Raw genomic sequence first — 24,525 nt, 5'->3', positions numbered from 1 at the left:
CTGGCACATTTTGGTTACATCTGACAAATCAGTGCTTTTAGTATCAGAAGCCCCACAAAGACTCTATGTAGAATATCCTTTGGAGAAATGGTTAAAATTCTGCATTTTGGGTTCCTTGTAAGAGTGAGTACTGAGTAATTGGCCTGTGATGGGTTCAGACAACTATATAGTGAGGTCAAGCCCAGGTCATTTGTGAACACTTATAAGAAGGCGTAGTGATGATTTGGAGGCTTGACTGCAAGTAATAGTGTGTTTAAAAGTAATATCATAAACAAAATAGTTGATATGTCTCTCATATAAAAGAAATCTGGAGATAAGGCAATCCAGGGCTAGTGTGGCAATGACAACATTTGGAAATCATGTATGATGTCTTCTCACAATCCAAGATGGCTGCTTGGGTCTAGTCACTATACCCCATTCCAAGCAGCAGGATGGGAAAGCATGTACCTCATCCTTTATGTGATTTCCCTTTTCATTCAGCTCACTGGTCAAAACTAGTTATGTCATAAACTGACTGAAAGAGAAGCTGGGAAGTAATCTTTTAGTTGGATAGTCATGCATCCTGCTTTTAAAAAATTCAGGTTTCTTTTAGAAGGAAATAGGGTGAGTAGATTTGGGGAGGCAACTAGCAGTTTCTGCCACAAGTAGGTAACTGTCATATCCCCCTGTCTTATGAGCTTAGGGATTAAAATGCCTTTTAATTTTTTATTTCTGAATTAATGGGATTAAAAGCTCAACCTTATGAGGATCAGGCATTGGCCTCTCATTCCATTCTCACATTTACCTCCCTTCAATACCTGGACATTAGCATCCGTATGCATGGGCTGTTTTTTTCTGTGTTTTCCCCAACTTACTATTTGATGCTGATTTGACTGCAAGTATATATGTAGAATCTTGGTCTAAAAGGCCTAGTATATTAGAAATGGGATGTTACAATATCCCGACACCTTTATTTTACCCATTCTCTAAGGGAATTCAAATTCTGGATTTCCTTTAGGATCATACCTAAGATCCAAAAATTACTGCAGAAAAAACACATTTTTTTAAATACTTCACTTGTTTTGACTCTCCCTCCAACCAGTTGGCTGTACTATGGATGATGTCTGTCTTACTGATCTCTGCCTCATTCATGGATATAATACATGCTGGTATTTATCATCTCATGCAATTCTAGGATTATAGAGGCTGCCTGCTAAGGTAGTGGAGTGATGCATTGTTCCATAGTACAATTGTTTCCATGAAGTAGCTAGTTTCCTAGGTAAACATCTCTGTACTGTTTAGTCGCCACTGATTTTAATTGAATTAGTCTAAGCACATAGCTTTTTTCATCCCAGTATGTTTGGAAACCAGCAGCGGGGCTGAATCAGGGAGAAATAAAGTACCATATAGAAAAGTGTGGTCAGGACCAGAGAGAAGAGATCTGTAATGTTGTGTTGGTTGCCCATACATGACTGCACACACACCATGGTGGTGGGTGTGACTACTCCTGTGGCTAGCTGCTAGGCACAGATCTGAGCCGAGCTCCAGACCAGCAAGGTCTTACAATTCCTTCACCTAGTTACTCTCCTGTATCAATTCTTTAATGGGAAAGAAAGAAGTAGAGTTTTAGTTGTGTTTCTTGGAATTGCACAAAATTTTGAGTATGCCTGGGGGATATTATCTGAATATTATCTGTCAGTGTGTCAGGCCAAAAATGAGAATTGTGAAATTAGAGAATTATAGTCATCTTTATTTGGACTCATCAAAGCAAGAGCCTCAGGAGACCAGTTTACTCATGATGTTCTCGAGACAGAGGAAATAAGTTCTAGTATATTTGAACCTGATCAAATTAGCATGCCCAGTGGGTACTGATTAACGAAAATGAGAGTCTAATGGGTGTTACTAGGCTCTGTGTTTATAAAATGAAGATACAGAAGGCATCCTGATCAAGATTTCAGGTAACTTCAAATTGGCAATAATACCAGGATCCAAAAAACATCTCATTAATCTGAAATGATGAGCTAGACTTAATAATATGAAGGTTGCTGAGGAATAAGTGTGCTATTCTGTCTCAATCTAATCTGCCAGCCTCATATATACATATGAAAAGGGATGTGCTAGGTCTTCCATATTTGAGCAGAACTTTAACATTCCTTCATTCAATTGCTTAAAAATTATTTTTTAAACTCCTTATTTTTACTTCTTTGCTCAATGCTTGGGATTTCATGATGAGCAGATAAGATTTAATTTCTTTCCTCATGGGAACAATTAAATAAGAAATGAAAATAAAGGCTGACCCACACAATGATAGAATAAAAACAGTACCCTAGGAAATATATAATTTTAGCATTCAGGGAGGTTCATCTTAAGAAAGATGCATTAAAGCTAAAATCTACAGGATGAGAAGGAGTTGACTTACCAGGCAACAGGAAGAGAAAGAATGCTTCAGTAAGAGGGATCAGCATGTATAATGGCTTGGAAGTTAAAATGACATTAAAATACCGGATGGTCTCACTCATAGCAGGAATTTAGAAAACCTAAATAAGAGACCAGGAAAAGATTAATTATAATAAAGTAAAAATCAAAATCAACATGCAACTATAAACCAGAGACACACTACGGGGCTGGGGGTGGTGGTGAAGAGAAAGGAGTAGGATCAAAACAAGGGGGTGGGAATTGTATGGGGACTATAACCAAGATGAAAATGCATACATTGTGCAAAAATGAAAAAATGATTTAAAAAATATATAAAATAAAAAAAATTAAAAATGACATAAAACATTGAAGGCATGGGAGGAGGTTCATTAAGACTGTAATATATCTTTTTTGGATTGCTGAGTAATATTCCATTGTGTATATGTACCAACCACATCTTCTTGATCCAGTCATCTATTTTTGGGCATTTGGGTTGCTTCCATAGCTTAGCTATTGTAAATAGTACTGCTGTAAACATAGGGGTGCAGGTGCCCTTTGGAATTACTGTTTCTGTGTCATTTGGGTAAATACCTAGGAGTGGGATTGCTGGATAAACACATGCAGTTTGCAGCAACATGGATGGCGCTGGAAGGGATCATGCTCAGCGAAATAAGTCAGAAAGAAAAAGAAAAATACCGGATGGTCTCACTCATAGCAGGAATTTAGAAAACCTAAATAAGAGACCAGGAAAAAGACTAATTAATACAAAGTAAAAATCAAAATCAACAAGCAACTATAAACCAGAGACACACTACCAGGGGAAGGGGGGGATAAGGGGGGGAAAGGAAAGACTAGAGTCAAAATAAGGGGGGGGGTGCAATTGTATGGGGAATATAGCCAAAATGAAAATGCATACATTGTGCAAAGAAGAAAAAAGATGTAAGAATTATATAAAATAAAATATTTAAATAAAAAAAAGACTGTAATATACAGGGTGGAGGATATGATGAGAGGGAGAATTGGGGTAGATCTGGAAGAATTCTGCAAGTCATTTTAAAGTGCTTGAATTTTTGTGTTGGGTTTTTTTTTGTGGGATGGGAAACTGGAAAAAAGTAAAAAATAACTTGATAAGATTTTCATATTAGAAAGTCCTCACTTGCTTCTATGTAGAGGAGGGACAAGGCAGGAGGGAACACCAGTAAGTGGTGACCTGCCAGGAGGCTGATGCTGCCATTGTGGTGAGAGGTGCTGCTGGCCTCCACTAGTGACAGGGTGGGAAAATGCACAGATGGGGAATCAAGGACTTAGTGATGTTTTGCATGTAGGGGCAACAGAGGATTCAAAGGTAATATAGAACTTCTGTCCTGGGCACAACTAAGTGGATAGTGCAACCATTTCCTGGTTTGGGGAAACAGAGGAGAGGAGCATATGAGGGTGAAGGTGATATATTTTTGGACATATTGAGTTTGAAGTGATCAGTTGTCCAAGTGGTGATGTCCAGCAGGGAAGGCAGTTGGCTACAAATCTAGCTTCAAGAGAGATGTTTGGATTAATGTACAGATTTGGGAGTAAATGCAATAAGCAAGCACAAGTAGTAAATTCAGTCTTTGACTATATTCATATAAGTAGGGAGCCTAGAATAAGAGAAGTGATACTTCTGCCTCTAGAGTAGAAGATGGTACAGGAGCTAAGAACTCTGGCTCTGGTCCATGCTACTTCTGCTCGTGCAGGTTGTATGAGCCCAAGGGTAGTGACTTACGTTTCTATGTTTCAGCTTCTTAATTATAAATTAAGGATTATAAAACCAGTTATTGCATGGTATTTTGCAATTGTGGGATAAGATAATGAATATAAAGATGATGCATAGTAGTACCTGGTATATGTCTAGTAAGTGTTCAAGAAATAATTACTATTATTATTGAAGTTGTCACAACTGTGTTTTACTCATTGTTTGGGAAACTCACTTTAAGAGGGACAAGCAGACTGCACATTATTAATATGAGTGACTGAAACTGTGTCATGTGAGTAATGGGCAAAGAGCCAGGGGCTGTTTGACTTGGTACACAAGAGGTTTGAAATAGCACTTTTCAAATATGCAAAAAATATGCAAAAGAAGAAAAAGGAGATAGAGCTGCCCAGTGGGACTCCAGGGAATGGAAATAGCATGAACTGACAGGAATTTCAGGAAAACCAACCTCAGTTCAATATAATGGGAATTTCTTCAGCGTCAAAGTTCTCTAAAAATAGAGATTGTTTTCTTTTTGGAAGGAGGTACTTCCTCATCTCTAAATGAGAGATCTGATGATTGCAGTTGGAGGAGTCATACCTGTTACAAAAGGTGGGGTCAGATGTGCACTTCCTGACTGTTGATTTAGTGCTTAGTTTGAATAGGGTGTTTATTTAGGACTTGTCCTCAGCAGTTGCATTAAAATTATTACAATGTTCATTCTCATGCTTATTTTCTAACCATAAAAGGAATTTTTTTTTCACTCCACTGGTATGGCAAGAGCTGAGATATTTTGGATAGAAACCCCTCCTATTCCTAGGGCTGCATTCTCATATGTACACAACACAGTGTCATGTTAAAGGGTGCAGAACTATTCTGGAGTACTGCTGTGAGGTTTTCTTTTTGCTCTGATCCCTTTTACCCCCTGAACACATCATTATTCCTCCCTAGCTGAGCAGCCCTCCCCCCAGGGTGTAGCTTCAGGGAAGGCACAGTGATGTATAATAAATAAGAGGAGGTCAGGACTTTAAATCTCACCACCGTGGGTTTATTTTCTGATAGTAAAATGGAAGGAAAATAGAGTGAAACCACTATGATTTATGGGCTCCTTTCCTTTCGGAGGTTTTCCAGTTGCATCTTTGTGCTATGCTTGACATTTATGATATAAGGTATTAATATCTGGAAAGAAGAGCTGCTGGTGCTAATTATTCAGACTTGCTCTGACAATGAAGTGGGGAGCAACATTCATATGTCAGATCCCATCTCTGCATTAAGTCCTTCACTTAAAATAGGTGGGAATTATGAGGCACTATGGGCTTGCACTGTATAGATTTCACAGAAAGTCTATAGGATATATCAGTAAATCAAACACGATAGAGTTGCTGAAAAGCAAGCCAATAACTGTCTGATATATGAAATCCTCGAGAAAGTCTGCTTAAGAAATGTGCCAAAGACACTAAAATGATACAGGGAAGGGAAAATGCAAATGACAGGGCTAACTTTTCTTTGTTCAGAAAGGAAAATGTTTGCTCCCTCTTCTAATTCTTCAGGTTGTCGTATATACCTTGTTTCTAGTAGCTATTTGTAAAATTAATCATTTTAATAGTATCAAACAGACTGGAATTTTACACTTGATAAATTTTTGATGTTGAACCTTTGAAAAATACAGTGATGTGATTTCTTTTCCCTGAAGAGTTTCTCCTCAGAAGTCAGTGTTAATTTGCAGATGCCAACACATGACTAATGGTTTTATCTTAAAAGATTAATATACCTCAAACCAGCCTAGGGTATATGATTATATAGGCTTTTGTCATGAGCAAATCTGGGCTTTGTGATTCTGAAAGACATGTTTGCAGTTGTCTCCTCATGAGGGATGGTATTTGGTTAGTTACTTGGTCAGTCAACCTGGTAGACCCTGTTATTGCCTGTTCAAAAGTCAATCCTCTCTTTTTCCTTCTTAACGAACATTGATTTTCTTTAAGGAGAATTGTACTCAATCCTTGGTGTTGGGACTTGATGATCTAAGACAATTATCTAAATCACCTCTGCATGTGAGTGTTTTAGGGGTGAGGAGGTGACTTAATTCTGGTCAATGAAATGTAAGAGAAGTGGGGTTTGAATCGGTTGGAGGAGCAAGGGTTAGTGGCTTCCGGAAAAGAAATAATAGATCATCAGGTTAGTCCTCTGTGCCTCTGCTAATTTCCTTCCTGATTTTGGATGTTGTTGTGAGAAAACCAGAGCCTAGAGCTCAGCAGCCATGTTGGGGTCATGAGCGGAGTCCACAGCCTGTATTTTGGGTGGGAAACACCTGTATTCTTCCTGAAGTCATCAAGCCACCAAACCACTCTACTTACTTCAGGATCTTTTTTTAAACAAATAACAAATATCATGATTAAGCCACTATTAGTCAAGTTTTCTGTATATTCCTGCTGGAAGCAGTCCAGCAAATTACAGTCTGTTAAGTTTGCAAGCTTAGGAATTGTTCCTCATATATTCAATTTACAAAAGTCATAATTGTGTGCAGTAAAACAAAATGTTGAGCAATATATAATGACATTAAATAACAAATGAACACGCCTGTTATCCTCCAACTCCCACTACCCTCCTCTGAGGAAATCACTTTTATTTATTTAATTAAAAAATTCTTTCTTATGGAACTAATGGCCTATATTCATGGCAACAGGAAGTGGAGGGGATGAGGTACAATAGCTCCGGCTCCCAGGAAGTTTCAAAGGCCTGAAATCAAAGGTGATGCACTAGCACCGAGAGAGAAGCTTAGAAGCCTGCAGAGCTCAGGTATGCTAGGCTTCTTCCTGGGAGTATGGTGTCCTGAGGCTTGAGTAGCGAACCAGTGGACTGGAAGCCACTGGCACTAAAGACATGTCCCTTAGGGGGACGGGACTCTTTCCCTCTGCCAGTGCCCACCAAGAAAAGCAGGATCCTCAGGTCCAGAAATCACTTTTAATTGCTTCTGTTTTTAGTCCTTGATAGATAAGACAATAATTTAAAGGAATGGGCCTAGACTTCTATTCTTAATATGTTACTTAGATAGTAAGTATTGCCTCACCACTCTGAAAGATGAGGGAGTTATCTCCTTCAACTTCTGCTCCTTTCCCATATTTTGTGCATTTCCTCTATCAGTTGCACCTGTAGGTTTAAATCAATAAATATCACCCTAGAAAAGCAAATGCAGTTTTACATCACTAACTGTACAAAGGAGCATATTCTACGCATTGGATTGTTTCTTTTTACTCAAGTTCTTCAAAAGCACACCTCATTTTAGTTGCTCATATTTGTATATTAGTTTCTTAAACAACATTTTTTTTTCCATGTTAGATTGCCAGTTATTCTTGTTGAGACTGGAAACACAAATATTCTTTATATCATAAAGACATCATCTTCCTTTACCCCCATCACTATATGCATTTAAGGTATAGAATCTAATTGCATGACTTAATACATTGTGAAATGATTATCTTAAGTTTAGTTAATGTTCATCATCTCAGACCGATGCCAAAAAAATTTGTTTCCCTTGTGATGAAAACTCAGGATTTACTCTTTTAATAATTTTGAAATATACCATACAGCATTGTTAACTACGACCATGTTGTACATTGCATACCCAGTACTTATTTATCGTATGATTGGGAGATTGTACCTTTTTGCCACCTTCGCTCAGTTCCCCCCACTGCAGCCCCCACCCTCCCACAACCACAAATCTGATCTCTTTTTCTGTGAGTTTGTGTTTATTTATTTATTTTTAGATTGCACATATAAGTAAAATTAGCGGTCTTTCTTTCTCTGTCTTATTTTACTTAGTAGCATGCCCTTAAGGTCCATCCATGTTGTCACGAAAATGACAGAATTTCCTTATTTTGAATGGCTGAATAATGTGTGTGTGTGTGTGTGTGTGTGTGTGTGTGTTGTGTATCACCGATTCTTACCTGTTCATCCATCAGTGGACACTTAGGTTGTTTCCTTGGCTATTGTAAATGACACTGCCTTGGACATTCGGCTCTAGAAAGATACCAACTTCTTGGTCATATTATTTGTTGAATAGAATTCACTTTCTTAGAAGATATTATTCCCATGGGTGTCTTGACTTCCTGTTCTAATTTAGTCAACACATATTCCTGCAGAATTTTGAAAAGGTTTTTTTCCATATCTTAAGCAGTATTGGTGATGAGTTTTGATGCCAGTTTTATTTCAATTTTCTGTGACTTTTTCCTAGACTTTTTTTTAACACGCCCCCTCCCCACCTTTTTCTTTGGCATTCCATAAAGGTGGGTTTGGGAATAAACTTCTGTATATTTATTCCACTTAATATTTAATGTTAAATCTTAAGGATTTTTATTTTAGTTCTGAGAAATTTTCTTCTCTTAATTATTGCTTTAAAAAGTTAGCATCTAATTTACACACCATAAAATTCACCCTTTTAAAGTGTATAATTAATTTTTTTTGTATTCTCACCAAGTTGTACAGTTCTAGTTTCAGAACTTTTGCATTATCCCCAAAGGAAACCCATACCTATTATTAGTCATTCTCCACTCCTCTCTTTTCCTAACCCTTCCTAACTTCCGTTTCTATAGCTTTGTCTACTCTGGACATTTCATATAAATGGAATTATACAACATATGACCTTTTGTGACTGGTTTTTCTCACCGTAGTATTTTTATTTTTTTAATTTTTTTAATATTTTATTTTTTATTTTTTTTTATTTTAAAGATTTATTTATTTATTTATACAAGCACTGGGTACAGTCAGAAGCGCGGGAGGGTGAGAGAATTCACCAGAGCCAGAGCCGGGAGCAGAGCAGGCAGAAGGACTGAACTACACTGCTGAGGGGAGCAGCGGGTGGCAGGAGAGGTCTGCGCGCCATGTGGGACCCTCCTCCAGTGGCCGGGGAGCAGCCGGGGATCGAACCGGTGCTGCAGAGGTTGCGGGCAGCTTCGCAACCCAGCGCTCAACCGCTGCGCCACCAGGGAGGCCTTCACTGTAGTATTTTTAGATTCATCTGTTATGGTATGTATAAGTACTCCATTCCTTTATTTTGTCTGGATAATATTTCTATAAACAAACCACATTTTTGTTTTTATATTATGTTTATTGAGGTAATATTGTTTTGCAACACAATGTATATTTTTTAAGGGTGTAGATTGGCATCTCTACAATATATGATTTCACATCACACCCACTACAGAAGCACCAATAATCCTTCACCATAGTCCATTAAGGCCCCTTGCCTCTTGGCTACTCCATCCCACCCCCAGGCCCTTCTGGTAGTCTCAGTACTGCCCAGACTTTCTAATGTTTTTTTGGTTTTTTATTGACTGTTCCTTTACTTTGATTTTTTATACTCCACATATGAGTAAAATCATCCAGTATTTGTAGTTCTCCTTTTGACTTATTTCACTTAGTTTAATACCTTCAGTTCCATCCATGTGGCAGATGGCAAGATTTCATTTTTTTTTTTTTTTAAATAGCCAAGTAGCATTCCATTGTGCATGTATACTACATCCTCTTAATCTACTCATATGTCGTTGGATGCTTAGGTTTTTTCACAGCTTGGTATTATAAATAGTGCTGCAGTGAACAAAGGGGTGCATATATCCTTTTGAATTAGCTTTTGCATTCTGTGGGTAGAAAGCTTGGAGAGGGATTGTGGGATCACATGGTAGATCTATTTTTAATGTTTCGTGAAAACTCCGTACTGTTTTCCATAGAAGTTACATTCCTACCAATAGTATACAAGGGTTCCTTTTTTTCCCCATACCCTTGCCATACTTTTTTTTTTTTTTGTCTTATGATATGGCCATTCTCACAGGTGTGAGGTGATATCTCATTGTGGTTTTGATTTGCATTTCCCCGAAATAAGTAATGATGAACATGTTTTCATGGGTCTGTTGGCCATATGTATGTCTTCTTTGTAGAAGCAGCTATTTAGTTCTGCTGATATTTTGATTGGGTTATTTGTCTTCTTTTTGTTGAGTTGTATGAGTTCTTTGTAGATTTTGGATATTAGCTCCTTGTCAGATGTATGATGTGCAAAATTTTTCTCCCATTCTAGAGTGTCTTTTTGCAAACCATATTTTGTTTATTTGTTCATCAACTATTGTTTCTTTAATTATTTTATCCTGTGCAGTTTTCTTTTCCATTTCTTTCCTTTGGTACTTCTATTAGGTGGGAATAGGATTTCTTATAATTCTCTATGATTTTAACTTTGCTTTAATTTTTCTTTCTTTTTGTTCAAAATTTTAGCAAATTTCCTTCTTCAGCTCTTATACTACATGTAAAACATTTTTTTGCAACCACATTTTTGATTTCCAGGAACACTTGTTTTCTGATAGTTTCTTTTTAAGAAATTAAGAAGCCTCTTTGTTTAATTTCACTTTTTCTTTATATGATCTTTAGCTTAATTTTTTGAGCACTTATCTAGGTGTTGTAGGTTAATATTAGATATCCCCAAGCAGTCCTATTTAGGGAGAAGAGGGACATCTCCTCATAGCCCCAGCCATTGTTTTGTGAATTAAGTAAAATAAGACCCCTTGCAATATCTGGTATCTTATGTGTACTCAGTTTGTGGAATAGGACTTTCTGTCCCTTCTGCTTGTCAGTTAGCTTAATGTCTCTGCTAAGATGGAGCCAGCCTTTGCATTTGTCATTCCTCTATGCTGTTAGATAAATGAGCATACACTTCAGGACTGCTGTAGACCAGGTAGCTCTCAATAACTTTAATCTTTTTCCTTTCATGGTTTGGTTTCTTGTTTCTTTTTAAAGTACAGATTTATTGGGGTATATTTATGTACAGTAAAACTCATCCTCTAATGATGTTTACTTTGATGAATTTGATAAGTGTATATAGTCATGTTAGCACAACCACAATCAAGACAGAAAATAGTTTCATTAGCTGAGAATGATCCCCTGGGTTCCTTCTCAAAATTCTCATCATGGATTTGTATTTCTTTGAGTGTTAAGGATCAATACTATAGGTTATTGTCATGGGTCTTCATACTGTTGTAAGGGTCTCATTCTCTTATAAGCTCCTCTAGTGACCATCAGAGCTAGGGGTCTGACTATGGGATCTGTGGGTAGGAGGGGTGGGACACATTCTCCTTTAGGGCATGTGGGTGTGGAGTAGGAAGGCAGAAGTTCTGTAGCTCAAATTCTGATCTTTAATTGCTTGATGCAAGAGGATAGGAATGGTGTGGGTGGGACTACCTGGACCAGATAATTCATACATAGTCCTTTAATTACACTGATTACTGCCTTGCATCTTATTTTTTTTTTTTTAAGATTTATTTTTATTTTATTTATACAAGAACCGGGGCATAGGCCAGATTTGCAGGAGGGTGAGAGGATTCACCAGCGACAGAGCGGGGAACAGAACAGGAAGAACAGCTGAAATACACTGCCGAGGGGAGCAGCGGGCGCAACAGGAGAGGTCTGCTGCGCCATGTGTGATGCTCCACAGCCGGCTGGGATTTATTTGGCACTGCAGAGGCAGCAGACAGCTTCACAGTGCTGTGCTCAATCGCCTGCACCACCAGGGAGGCCACCATCTTATTTCTTTTTATGTTCTTCATCTATCTATAGTCTCTTAAGTTTCTTCCACACTAAATGGCTACAATTCTGCTGTAGCCTTCTGTGTATATTCTTGACTTCAGCTTCCTTCACTGTGTTTTATCCAGTGATATGGTCCTCTCCTCTTTCTTGTTAACAAAAGTAATTTGTTAAAATATATTTCTCCCTGATAGACTTCCTCCTAGTCACAATGGTGGCATGACTTTATCCCTGCTGTGTTTCTTTACTGTAAATGCCACATTTTTACAAGGGAATGGAAATAAATATGTGTGTGCTTTGTGTGCCAGGCTGAAGTGTAAGTCTTCAAGGACCAATTCATAGGAATCTATAGATATCCAAGAGGTCAGCAAATAGATTACTTGATTGTCTTCTCACATGAAACATTTTCTCAGGGAAAAGAAGAAATGTGAGCTTTATCTGTAAATAAGCTTCATGACTCACACCACCATTAGCATGTACTTTGGCTCTCTGTCTTCAAGTATTTATTTATCTATTTTTAAGGAAAATAAAATGAAGTCCTCAATGAAAGATGCTCACAGGTAGTTTCAGGAAGTATCCCAGATATTTGTAACTTAGAAACATCTAGTTTTGTTTTAGCCATTCTGTAAATATAGTCTTATAGTAGGTTGCTGTATCAACTCATATAACATAGTTGTGATGGCAGCTTCAGTTTAATTTTTACCATTGTGGAACCTGAAACAGGGCAGCTTGATCTAGGTCTAAGAGAAATTCAAAAGGGAGTCAAATATATTAAAATCTACTCGAGGGGATATGAAAATGCAGAGTGTGCAATGCTAGGCTAGACTCCCACTAATTTTTTTTTTGAAAGAAATGCTATTAGAAAAAAAAGGAGAGTCAATTAAAAACCAAAACTAAATCAAAACACCCATTGCTCATTCTACACCATAGATTGCCACTATGATAGTTTTCGTATTTGGTCATTTCTATTTCTTCCTTAAAATTCTAGGGCTAAAGAAGGAAGTTATTAAAGGAGGAGGGGAGGCTATTCAAATGATCTGGTTTTGAATTGCAAAGAAAGAAGCTTCCTGAAGGCAAAAATATTTAGTGGATGGGCTGCTATCTTCTCCCTCTGAGAGAGCTCTTAAAGTCATTCTTTCTGGCAATAAGAACTCTCCATTTCACAAGGAGGGAAAGGAAAAGAGTGAGGTCAGTACCTGAGAAGTTGTTTCTCAGGGGTCCTGTATAGGGGAGGGAATAAAGCCCTCACATTTGACAACCTCACTTTTTTTTTCCTTTTAGGCTGTAGCTGCGTTTTAAGTCCTTGTCCATCCTGTGAAGTACTTGTACACAAAAGGTCATAGTAGAGGTCTAAGGGATTTGAGATGTGAGTTATCTGACTTTCTCTTTGCTAAGCTCTATATGTTTGCTCCTGATACACGATTTTATGTAGATCAGTGATGTTTGGATAAAACTCTAATCCTAGCAGTGGAATCCAGCCCAGTTCTGTCATAAACAACTGCATGATTAAACAGGTCACTTAACTTTCTTCACACAGGCTGTTTTCTTACCAGTAAAGAGGAAACCATAATTCATACCCTCCTTACATGCATTAACAGATGTACTAGGGTATTTGTGCCTGATATTTAGAAAGGATCGTGCTTTCTGCAAAGGTAAAATAGTGTCACTGTGGCTTCCCTCACCCCTGCTCTAGTTCCATGTTGGCTCTGCCCACAAAAACCAGCTGCTCCTGTTTCTTCTGTGACCAGTGGTGGCACCTCGGCCACACATACATTTGGCTCTATCAGTGTCTGCCAGCAGTCACTCAGGTCACTTGCTAGTTACACCCTCCCTGCCTGTGGGGCTGGGCAGCGCTCCAGCAGCCAGCCTCTCTGGAATTAGGCTGGGCCTACATGTGGCACAACCAGGCCTCCTAAGAGCACAGTCACCTCTCCCAGTCAGGGTCACAGGGCCTCAGGGCTCAGCTGGAGAGGCAGAAAGAGGTCTGTCAGCATATTCAGGGAGGTGCTGAGTGTGTGGGCACATAAGGGTGAGACTGAGATGAGCTCACATTTTAAGAATTTAAAGAATTGTGTGTCAGGGAGGAGATGTAGAACAGGCTTAGGAAAGGTGAGGCACGTGAGATTGGGTATGAAAGCAGCCAGTGCTGTGGGAGCTAGGAGAAAACCAGAAACCAGGATAGGGGATCTGTGAACTTCATGTCGCCTGTGGTACCTGTATCTATTTCCCTCCATTGTGTCTTCTTCCCTCTGCCCTAAGCTGGGAGGGGGATGTAAAGACAGACCAGGCCAGGGCAGGGTAGTGAGAGAATTGCACTGCCCTCTAGCTGCCAAAGCAGAAACTACAGCGGTAACCTGGGTTTCTGTGTGGTCAGAAGAAACATTCAAAAAACATGTCTTTTTGCACCATACTTGGGAAATTCCATTATTTGTTTTTTCCTAAGAGAAAAAAAGTGGGAGAATGAAGTAAATGAAAAAATAAAAAGAAGCCATCAATGAAAACTCAAAGCAGATATGGAAAAAAAAATGTATCAGTGAGTTTTTATGATGGTTAACGTTTTCATTTTTGGTAATTGAAAACAGTATGGGCACAGAGAAGGCCATAACATCCCTCTAGTAGTATGCTCATCTCATTCTCCAAGTATCAAGTAAGATTGTCAGCAGCAGCAAAAAGACGTATTCTGGGCCTCCCCTGGCGTTGCAGCTTTTGAGCGCTGGGCTGCGAAGCTGCCCGCAGTCTCTGCAGCGCGAAGGTTTGATCTCCGGCCGCAGGGGAGGGTACAACATGGCGCGACAGACCTCTCCTGCCAGGCCCGCTGCTCCCCTCAGCAGTGTATTTGGTCAGTCTGCCTGCTCTGCTCCCCGCTCTGGCTCTGGTGAATTCTCTCACCCTCCCGTACTTCTGACTGTACCCAGTGCTTGTAAAAATAAATAAATAAATAAATAAATAAATCTAAAAAAAAAAAGACTTATTCTTCAGGGGTGGGTTCAGGGGGGTGGTGTTGGGCCATGAGATTTCTTTCACCAGCAACCAAAGCTCTCCACCCCCTTTCTTCTCAGGCCCATTTCTTGCTCTTCAAAAAGTTTAACTCAAAAGTTGAAACCCTAGTGCTGATAACTTGGTATCCATAGCCTTGAAAGAGGGCATTCTGCCTTCTTTGTTCAGCTTCAATATTCCTTCAATATTCGACTTCCAGGTGAGAGGGCAGAGGAGTGTAGGGCTAAGTAACTATCACAGAGAAGACAGGGAAATTCTCTCTGGGAATGCATGATTTTGGTCTTAGTTCACCCTCTGAAAAAAGAGAAATCATTGACTCAAAAGTGAAGTAAATGAAAGAAGAGAAGGAGCAAGTGTTGAGTCTGTCAGGAAAGGAGACTGTATGATTAACTGAGCTTGGTTACATGCCATGTGTCTTACATAATTGTATTACTGATCCCTCCCAGCAACCCAGTGAAGCTTGTCGGTTTTATGATCACATTTTACTTGAGGAGACTGAGGTACAGAGAGCCTATCTGCCAAAGATACATGACTTTGTGGGGCTTTGATTTCAGTCTTAGCCTCTATCATTGCAAAGCTTGTGTTATTTTCCTGATGGGAAGGAAGAGTAACATAGCTCGTCCTAATTACTAATAGAATGATAGTATTTTAGTGCTGAAGAAGTACCTGAGGACACTATTTTCATTGCTTTCAATATCCTCATTTCAAAGTTGAGCAGACCAATTTGCCCAGTATCAGATAAAGCAGACTTGGAATAATTTCTTATATCAATAAAGGGCACTACCATCCACTCAAGTATTTTAGCCCAAAATCTGGGTGCCATCTTGGTGACTCTCTCTTACCCTACACATGGGATCTACCTGTAAGACCTATAACTTCCAACTCCAAAGTATTGAGTCCTTCTCCTCCTTTCTTGTGGATTTATTCACTAGTTTCCCAATTCATATTTCTAATTCCACTCTCTACCTATTAACCATGATGGTCTTTAAAGAAACAGAATCTCTTACTCCTCTGCTTCAAACGCAGACATACTCTTAGATTAAAACCTTAACTCACTGTGGCTATGAGGCTCTCTGTGAGTTCATTCCTTTCTACCAACCTCACATAGGATCCCTCTCCATCTTGCTCACTATCTCTTGTCACACAGGCCTCCTTTTTGTGCCTTGGATGGATTAAGCTATTTGTCATCTCAGGATAAGATGTTTGGAATACTCTTCCTTGGACTCTAGCTAGCACCTTCCCCCTCCATCAAGTATCCACTTAAATATCAGAAAAGTCTTTTCTGACAGATGTACTCCAGCTACCCCTCTATAGTTATTATCTATGACATTATCCCGTTGCTTTCTTTTGTAGCCTTTATCACTATCTATAATCTTCTTGGTTATCGTAACCTTCTTTATTATTTTGCTCCACTAAAATGTTTCTTGAAGGTAAGGTCTTTATTTTCTTTTTACTGTTTCCCAAGGTTTAGACATTGGTAAATACTTTAAAATATTTGGTTATTGAGTCAGTAGCTAAATAAGCTTAGTTTTCATAATTGTAGGTTTGTAGTCCTTCTTACGCTAAACTAAAACATAACATTTGGGGCATACTTAGGAGATTGAAAACAGAAAGTTTGGCCCCAATGGCTAGTAGAGTCAGAAGAATGGAGAACTGAGGAGAAAAGAGGAAACCTAAATACAGGATGAGGAAGGTAGAAAAGGACCTATTGGGACTGAGTCTTGACTCTAGCCTGTACCATAGGGTCTGTGATGGAATCTAATTACATTTGACAACAAAGCTTAAAGCAGCAGTGACAGCAGAAAAAAATGAAAAGCCAAAGAAGCAGGCCTCCTAGAAGAGAAATTCAATTTTGGACAAGAGTTTCATCATCTCAGGTCTTTCTTGCTATTTTATATTTCTAGTAGGTGCAATGGCAACACCCCAGTCTAGGTGACATATTCTGATGTTTCAGGAAGCTCATTTCCTATTGTGGGGAAGAATGAGGTTATAGGCTAGAGGTGCCAGGATGAAAGAATTCACAAGCCAAATTTGAGTACAGAAAAGGTGGGTTTATTGAAATGCACTGTTAACAGAAGCAGCAGGCAAGACAGGAAGGGTCTGTTCTACAGACAATGAGGATCCTGAGGCTGTATTTATATCCTAGCACCATTGATTGGTTAGGGTGATGAGTCTTGAGTGTGTCCTGATTGATGATCTGAATTAGCATAATGGATCATCAACTCAGAGAATCATCAGCTTAATGTTCTGTTTCCCATGGCAGTCCCATCGACTTCCTTTATCCATTCAAGCCTCCCAAACTTGCTTGCTAGGCAGAGTGGGAGCTTAATTTTTAAATTTAGTAATGATACCACAAGCATTTCCAACAAAGTTGTCTTTCCAATTTTGCTTAAATTTGGGACATATTTGTCCCAAATATTGTAAGTAATTTAGTACAGTTTTAAGAATATTAGTAATGAATATCAACTGTGAATTTCCTATGGTCAAACCTATAAGACTTGAACATGTTACAGGACAAGGAGAGGGGCATCCCAGAACCCCCAAACCTGCCTGCTCTAAATACATTCTACCATCTGCTGCATCAAGACAAATGTATAAGATCTTTTAATGCAAAAGAACTTTAATACAATTAGTGTGCAATACAGAAAAGACAAAGAATATAGTTTCCAAATCAAGCACCCAGGGTTACCTATCCCCTCATGGGCAAAAGTCCACCCAAATAGGATTGGCCCAAAGCAAGGCCCGAAAGCCTGCCACAAGTCTAAAGCATCTTCCTGAGGGGACCCATAGAAAAGGGTCAGAAGCAGTCAAATCAGTCTGGGAGGAAAAGAGCAAAATCAAAATCAAGATATAAGCTGTCATTGTTAACCTCCCCATGGGTCTTTCACTCACATCTGTTTCAGCCAGTCCAGGATCAAGGAACAAGCACAGTTTCTTCTTATGTCTCTCTGTTCCTCCTGCCTCCTTCAGGTCTCCTTCTGGCTCTCTGTCCTGCTTCCTTCTTAATCTAGTCTTCTCTTCTACTTCTTCTTCTCCCTCCGCGCCCTACCCTCCCTTGATTAGGGCAGGGAACCAGGAGCCTCTCCTTTCCCAGGGACTACCCTGATACAAATATAATACACATACCTCAAGATACTTGAGGGCAAGCTTCCTGTTCTGTTCACTTTAAGTCCTAGGTGTGAGGACACAGTGGACCTCACAAAATATTTGCTGGTAAATGAATGCAAGTATTGTACTATGCTAGGTACTTGGAAAACAAACAGTCAGATTACAGAGTAGATGTTCAATAAAATCTTAAAAGGTGTGTATAGTAGGAGAACAAAAGAGATTGTAGCACATAATAGTATATGGCAGTGTCCCAAGAAACATGTAGACCAGTAATTTAGAGATGTAGAGGAGGAAATTATAACTTAAAATTTCAGGATCAGAGAGATTTTATACAAGAAGGATGAGGATAAGAAAAATGGGTTTATTGAATGAGTGAATACATTTTACTAGTTTATAAAATGTTGGGCTGAGAAACAAGCAGGAAAACCTAGTGAACATAGGATTCATGCAGGAGAAGCCAGTGTCTGGAGCACCAAGCTGAGGAGCCCTGATAATGTGATCAGGCTCCATTAGAAAGAATCAGTTATTGGCAGTGAGAAATACACAAATCACAAATGAATGTACAAGATATTCCTCTGAGCCTTCTCCCCATCTTGCTGGATATAAATTCATCCTTTCATTGGGTTTTCTCTCTCCAGGCCTGAATATCTCAGAGACTTTTGTGGTTCCTTTAAAATCATTGAAACAGCCCCTGAGTTTTGGCTCATCAAGATAGTACTATTGTCAGAGCTGTTACGAACCCTTAAGTGGCAGTGATACTGCTCTGTGCTCTTTTTGGGCTATAGGAGTTTTCCTTCACATCACCAAACTTCTTACGTTCACCATGAAGTCGAGCCCTTTAATGGCCCTGTCTTCTCCCCCAGATACTGTCAGAAGCACACAGGCCCCTGTGGTTTGTGGAAACATCAAAGCCTTCCTAGTGTAAGAAAATCTGCATTCTTTCTTTTGCTATGCCTGCTTCTGCTCGCCCTCCTCCTGCATAATCCATTTTAGGGATTCAAGCTCTTCAAAACTCAACCAAGCAGGATTAATAGGGAGTTTTCTTCCCAACTTCCCTGAAGTAATGCAACAATTAATCTGGCTACTTGCTTGGAATAGGGAGGAAAACACTGACATTACCAAGCACAGATTAATAGTTCAATATTATTCTATGTATACTTCATTGAGAAGCCACTGAAAGTTAGTAAATAATAGTCTTCACAATTTTTTTTCTTCCATTAGGTTAAGAATGGAGGCAAAAAGTCAAAACAGATAGAAAAACATGGTGAAGGATGCTAGAATTTGGAGATTTAGTGACCACAGTTTTTCAGGGAAGCCATTTAGCAAGCCATTTAGCAAATGTTTCCTGAGACTTCCTTTCCTATTTCTTAATATAACTAACTTCTACTCACCTTGAGGATAACACTTAAAAATTCCTTTCTCTCAGCAGCTCTATCTGACCCCTTGTGGCTGAGTTTATGCTTCAGTTTGCTCCTTCTTTATGTTTCCTGCAGTTCCAGCCCCAAAAGCCACCACAGAACTTTCCGAAAATGCGTGTGTATTGTGATTGGGCATTTATTTGACTATTTCATTGTCTTCTGTTCTGGTCTCCAGAGCTCCCTCTTCTCTTGTTATGCTCCCCCATCCCTTGTTATTATTACCTCCTACCCCCAAGTTTGGGGATTGATGGAAAGAACAGAAAGAAATAAGAAAAAGTGTGAATTTTATATTGACTTCATATTTACCCAAAGAAAAAAAGTCCCAGACAGGCCTAAGTTTCCCTTTAATTGACGTTAAGTATTGTTCCATCTGTGGAAATGGGGGCTTGTGAACCAGTCAGTTTTGAAGAAATAAAGGAATTCAATGTTTGCACTGTTGCAGAAATAAATTCTAGCCTTTTACCCAGGCAAGGGAAGAACAAGCGGTACTTCAGGAATGGTGAGGTCAGGAGAAGCTTTATTACTCATGCACGAAGTCTCAGACCTGGGCAGCCCCTATAAGATCTGAGCACCTGTCTAGAGACAACCATCTTACATTGATAACATCAGGCAGTTAGCATAAAAATTCCTGACAAAAGCGGGAAAGATGCAGACATTCCAGGATGGCCTGGGAGGTCAATCTAGGATGGCCTGGGGGATTAATCTGCTTGGCAGGGCTGTCTGACCTGTTTAGATATGTTTATTAAGGAAGCAAACTTGTTATTTACACGTACTTTGCATTATTTACTGCACCAGGCCTATGACTCTTTAGCAGAAAACGGGAAAGATTTTATTTGCTCAGCAGTTCCCTGTCAGCACATCTGGGTTTTGTGACTGTTACAGAAATCATTTAACTTTGAAAAATGGAAGAATTAGTTGAAAAACAGAGAAGTGACCATATTGTGTATGTTTGGGGTCTGGGTAGGTAAACTGAGTTGGAGGAGGTATCATCACGAAAGCCTGAATTTGGGGCCAAAGGAAGCCAACCTACCAGTGGTGGGAAGGGTGGGGAGGAGCAGTAACCTCGAACTGTAACACGGTGGCCCCCAGGAAAGGGGGAGGTTCTAGGTTCCCTGCCCCACCCAAATGGAGGATGGAGCTGAGCTGAGGAGAGAGGAAGCTGCAGAGGAGACTGAGGAAGGAAGGAAGCAGGATGGAGAGCCAGAAGGAGACCTGGAGGAGGCTCATGGAGCCTAGAGACACGTGAAGAAACTACACTTGCCTTTGGGTCATGGACTGGTTGACACAGATGTGGGTAAGAGACCCGTGGGGAGGTGACAATGGTGGTTTTTGTCTTGATTTGGTTTTGCTCCTTTCCTTCCAGACTTGTCTGGTTATTTCTGATCCTTTTCTGTGGGTCCTCACTGGAAGATGCTTAAGAATTATGGCAGGATTTGGGGCCTTGCTCTGGGCCAGTCCTGCTTGGGTGGACTTTTACCCACGAGGGGACGGGTAACATTGGGTGCTTGATTTAGAAACTATATTCTTTGCCTTTTCTGTATTGTTTCCTAATTGTATTAAAGTTCCTTCCCATTAAAGTCTCACATGTTTTGTGTTGATGCGGCAGATGGCAGAACCCATTTAGAATAGGCAAGTTTATGGGGTTTGGGCTGCCCCTCTCCCTGCCCTGTAACAGAACCTTAGGCAGAGTGGGGTTTGGGCACTCTGGGACCAATGGGATTGTATGTTCCCTCCCCCTCATTTCCTTATCTCTCTTTGCTTCGCCCTGCTCCCTTTCTCTAGCTGCTTTTACCTTGCCTTCTCTTCTGATCAAACATAACATGATACCAAAGAAAATATTTTATTAATTATTTAGATTTTCTTTTCCTTCTCATATTCTAAAGTTTTGTTGTAGGTCAGTTGATTCTCTTTTTTAAAGTGAAAAGAAAATAATGACATTTTTAAATCATTCTTAAGTTCCAGAAATTTTAACTTTTTTCTCAGTTCTAGTTTATTAATACTTTGGCAGTACAAATAATTCAGCTTGCAGATTATCAAAAAGTCGACTCAATAAAGGCTGCAATAAAAAAAATGAGCAAACATAAAACAGTCCAAAAGTAATAAAAAGAGAAAAACACCATAAAGGAGATTTATCAGCAAGTCTTTAAAACTCAAAATTTGAGACAGAAGAGAAATAAGAAGTTCATACAATTCACTCATCCACTTTTGTCTTCATCTGTTCCAGGGATTTATTCATAATCACTTGCAAGTAAAAAAAAAATGATTTCTGCTATGATTATATATTTTAGGAAGAACTCAAATCACAAAAATATAAAATTAATGATTACTCTTTTGTTCTTTACGTGATAACATAATTATAACCTTAAAAGAAACAAGAATATATTAAAAATTACGTAATTTTATTAAGCCATGAATGACTCTCACTGAAAATCCTTTTGGAAAAAGAAACTGATTATTCTTAAAAAAGGGCAATAGCATAAAACCAGGAACAACTGGGCCTCCCCGGTGGCGCAGCGGCTGAGCGCTGGGTTGTGAAGCTGCCCGCAGCCTCTGCAGTGCCAGTTGGATCCCCGGCTGCTCCCCGGCCACCGGAGGAGGGTCCCACATGGCGCGCAGACCTCTCCTGCCGCCCGCTGCTCCCCTCAGCAGTGTACTTCGGTCCTTCTGCCTGCTCTGCTCCCCGCTCTGGCTCTGATGAATTCTCTTACCCTCCCGTGCTTCTGACTGTACCCAGTGCATGTATAAACAAAAAACAAACAAACAAATAAATAAATGAATAAAATACGTGCCTCTTTAAAAAAAAAAAAAAAAAACAGGAACAACTTCTAAAGCCCCATCACTACCACCACACACACAAATATATATGTACAACACAGTGGGTGTAAAGATTGAAGGTGAGTGTCCTCATCAGAAAAGTATCTTTGTAATTTTAAAACCAGTGTGATGGTAAAGTTTAAAGAGAGATCCTAAGATTAGACTAGACCTTTACTGGATCTCTGGGAAGGCCTTTTTCCACTTGTGATTTAGATCTTTGTGGGAGTGTCAGTATTACACTTACATGTACAAACCAGACACAGGTTATGTATAGCTCACTTACTAACAGTAGTAATAATATCCTGTCCTCCGTTCTACACAGTCCCCTCTTCTCTCTATGGATGCTGTTCCACCCTTATTATAGAATCCTCAGTAGAAAATGACATTGGACACATTTCATTGTTAAATTTACTGTTTATTATTTGGGAAATGTTAACACTTGTCATCTGATTGTTTAAATCATACTCTTCAGCCTTAAATTGTTCTCATTAGATGAGGATATTAGTGACTTTATGCAAATGTGTTTTTTACCATGTGTGGTAAAATGTGAGAAATGTGACATTTTACCATATTATCTTTCTAATAGAGTTCAAATTTGAGACAATGTATTTTTTTAAATTTTTTTTAAAAGATTTATTTATTTTATACAAGAACTTGGGTACAGGCCAGATGTGCGGGAGGGTGAGAGGATTCACCAGAAATAGAGCAGGAAACAGAACAGGCAGACTGACAAAATACACTGCTGAGGGGAGCAGTGTGCGAGACAGAAGAGGTCTGCCGCACCATGTGGGACCCTTGCCGGCGGCCGGGATCGAACCAGCACTGCAAAGGCTGCAGACAGCTTCACAGCACGGAGCTCAAACCGTGTGCGCTACCAGGGGAGACACTGCGACAATATTTTTCTTAAAGAAAACCTGGGGTTCTTCCTTTAGTCAACACATGAAGTTTAGTGGGCCTTCACTGGAGTCATCACCATCATCGCACTGTTGAGAGCTTGTTGTGTGCCCGACATTGCAAGTGTAGAAACTCAGTGATTGCACCAACCACATAGGTTGAATTCTGTGATTACCTGTGTTACAGATGTGAAGGCAGGCGCAGAAAGGGTAAAGGGCAAGGTGACTTGCCCAAAATCCACACGTGGTGAGCAGCAGGGTCAGCATGACATCCCTGACTGAGTCCTGAAGCCTCCGAACTTGACTTCTTCAGGATTCTGATTTCAAGTGTGCTGATTTCTTCTAATCATTGAAAGATATTTATTCTCTGTTGGTATCTATTTTTCAACTAAAGCCACCTTTTGTGAATAAAACCGATAAAGCTTTGTCTGTATGAATGACCTATGTTAATGTTTCTTGGCATTAAGATGGCTTGTGGGGAAATAGAAATTGTATTTGCAGTTCTTGTCTGGTTTCCTCAGTAATGGATTATGTCTACAGAATGTGGATTCAACTGGGTAAAAAGTGAAAGAACTATCATTAATAATGATACAACTGACATCATATGGCTCCTGATGTGACATATTGAGAAGGACACAACATCCCCTGTTGTAGCACTGCCAGAATGTTTCACCTGAATCTAATCATGAGGTAATAATCAGAAAAACATACATTAAAAGGATATTGTGCAAAGTGACTAACCTGGGCTTTTCAAAGGCATCACTGTCATGAAAGACAAAAAGGGGGAGAAGCTCTTTAAGACTAATGGAGACTACAGGGACAGGATAGTGAAATGCAAAGCATGATCCTTGTTTAGATTCTGGATAAGGGGAAAAACAGTTACAGAGGGCATTAATGGGACAAACAAAAAATTTTGAATATGGATTGTATATTAGATAATACTAAATCTCCTTAGTGTAACAATTATATAATGATTGTATAAAAGTATGAAATGCTTACATGTAGATGTATATGTGATACATATATTAGTACACATGCATATATGTAAATCAAGTTGACAACATGTTAATAATTTGTGAATGTCTGTGAATGACAATCAGGTGATTGTTGTACTTGTCATAACTTTTTGAAGATGATATGTTCATAATTAAAGAAATGTATATGGGAGTAGGGAAACATGTGGGAATACAAGATCAGGCCAAAATTGGATGTGTTTGAAGCTGGGTGTTAAGTATACAGACATCTCATTATATTCTCTCTATTTTTTGTTCTATCTAATAAATATATCTATGCATCTAGAGCTAGTAAAAAAGTTTAAATTAGTAAAGATTCGGTGAGATTTCATGGTACTGATTCTTAATAAATGACAAGGCTTAACATCTCTCTCTACCTTTCTGTATCTTGCCCTCACCCCCATTCCTACCCAGCCCCAGCTACCACTTTTTTCTTACCTGGTGTTCTCTCCACCCAAGATTTATATCCAGCCTAAAGCCAATGTTTTGTTTGTTTGTTATGAAAAACTGACCTCAGGTCCTACTTAAAAACCCTTTTAGGTCTCTGTCCATTGTTTTAGGAAGAAATTCACCTCTGCCCCAGCCTATGCTTCTTGGGTTCA

General features: G+C 39.2%; 1 protein-coding gene and 1 non-coding gene across 9 annotated transcripts in view; one reads left to right on the top strand and one right to left on the bottom strand.

Moving 5' to 3' along the window:
* MEGF10 (multiple EGF like domains 10) overlaps positions 1-24,525 on the top strand; it is a 340,065-nt gene that overhangs the window by 120,990 nt on the left and 194,550 nt on the right. The gene's annotated exons all lie outside the window — the stretch shown is intronic.
* On the bottom strand, positions 6,943-7,058 carry LOC119243853 (small nucleolar RNA SNORA57). The gene has a single exon (XR_005124855.1). It is a non-coding gene; the product is annotated as a small nucleolar RNA SNORA57 (small nucleolar RNA).

Source organism: Talpa occidentalis, unplaced genomic scaffold, assembly GCF_014898055.3.
Source record: "Talpa occidentalis isolate TD23 unplaced genomic scaffold, MPIMG_talOcc4v2.1 talOcc4.13, whole genome shotgun sequence".
NCBI lineage: Eukaryota > Metazoa > Chordata > Mammalia > Eulipotyphla > Talpidae > Talpa > Talpa occidentalis.
Note: the sequence above shows the minus strand (reverse complement) of the source record. Positions and strands in the feature narration are given on the sequence as shown.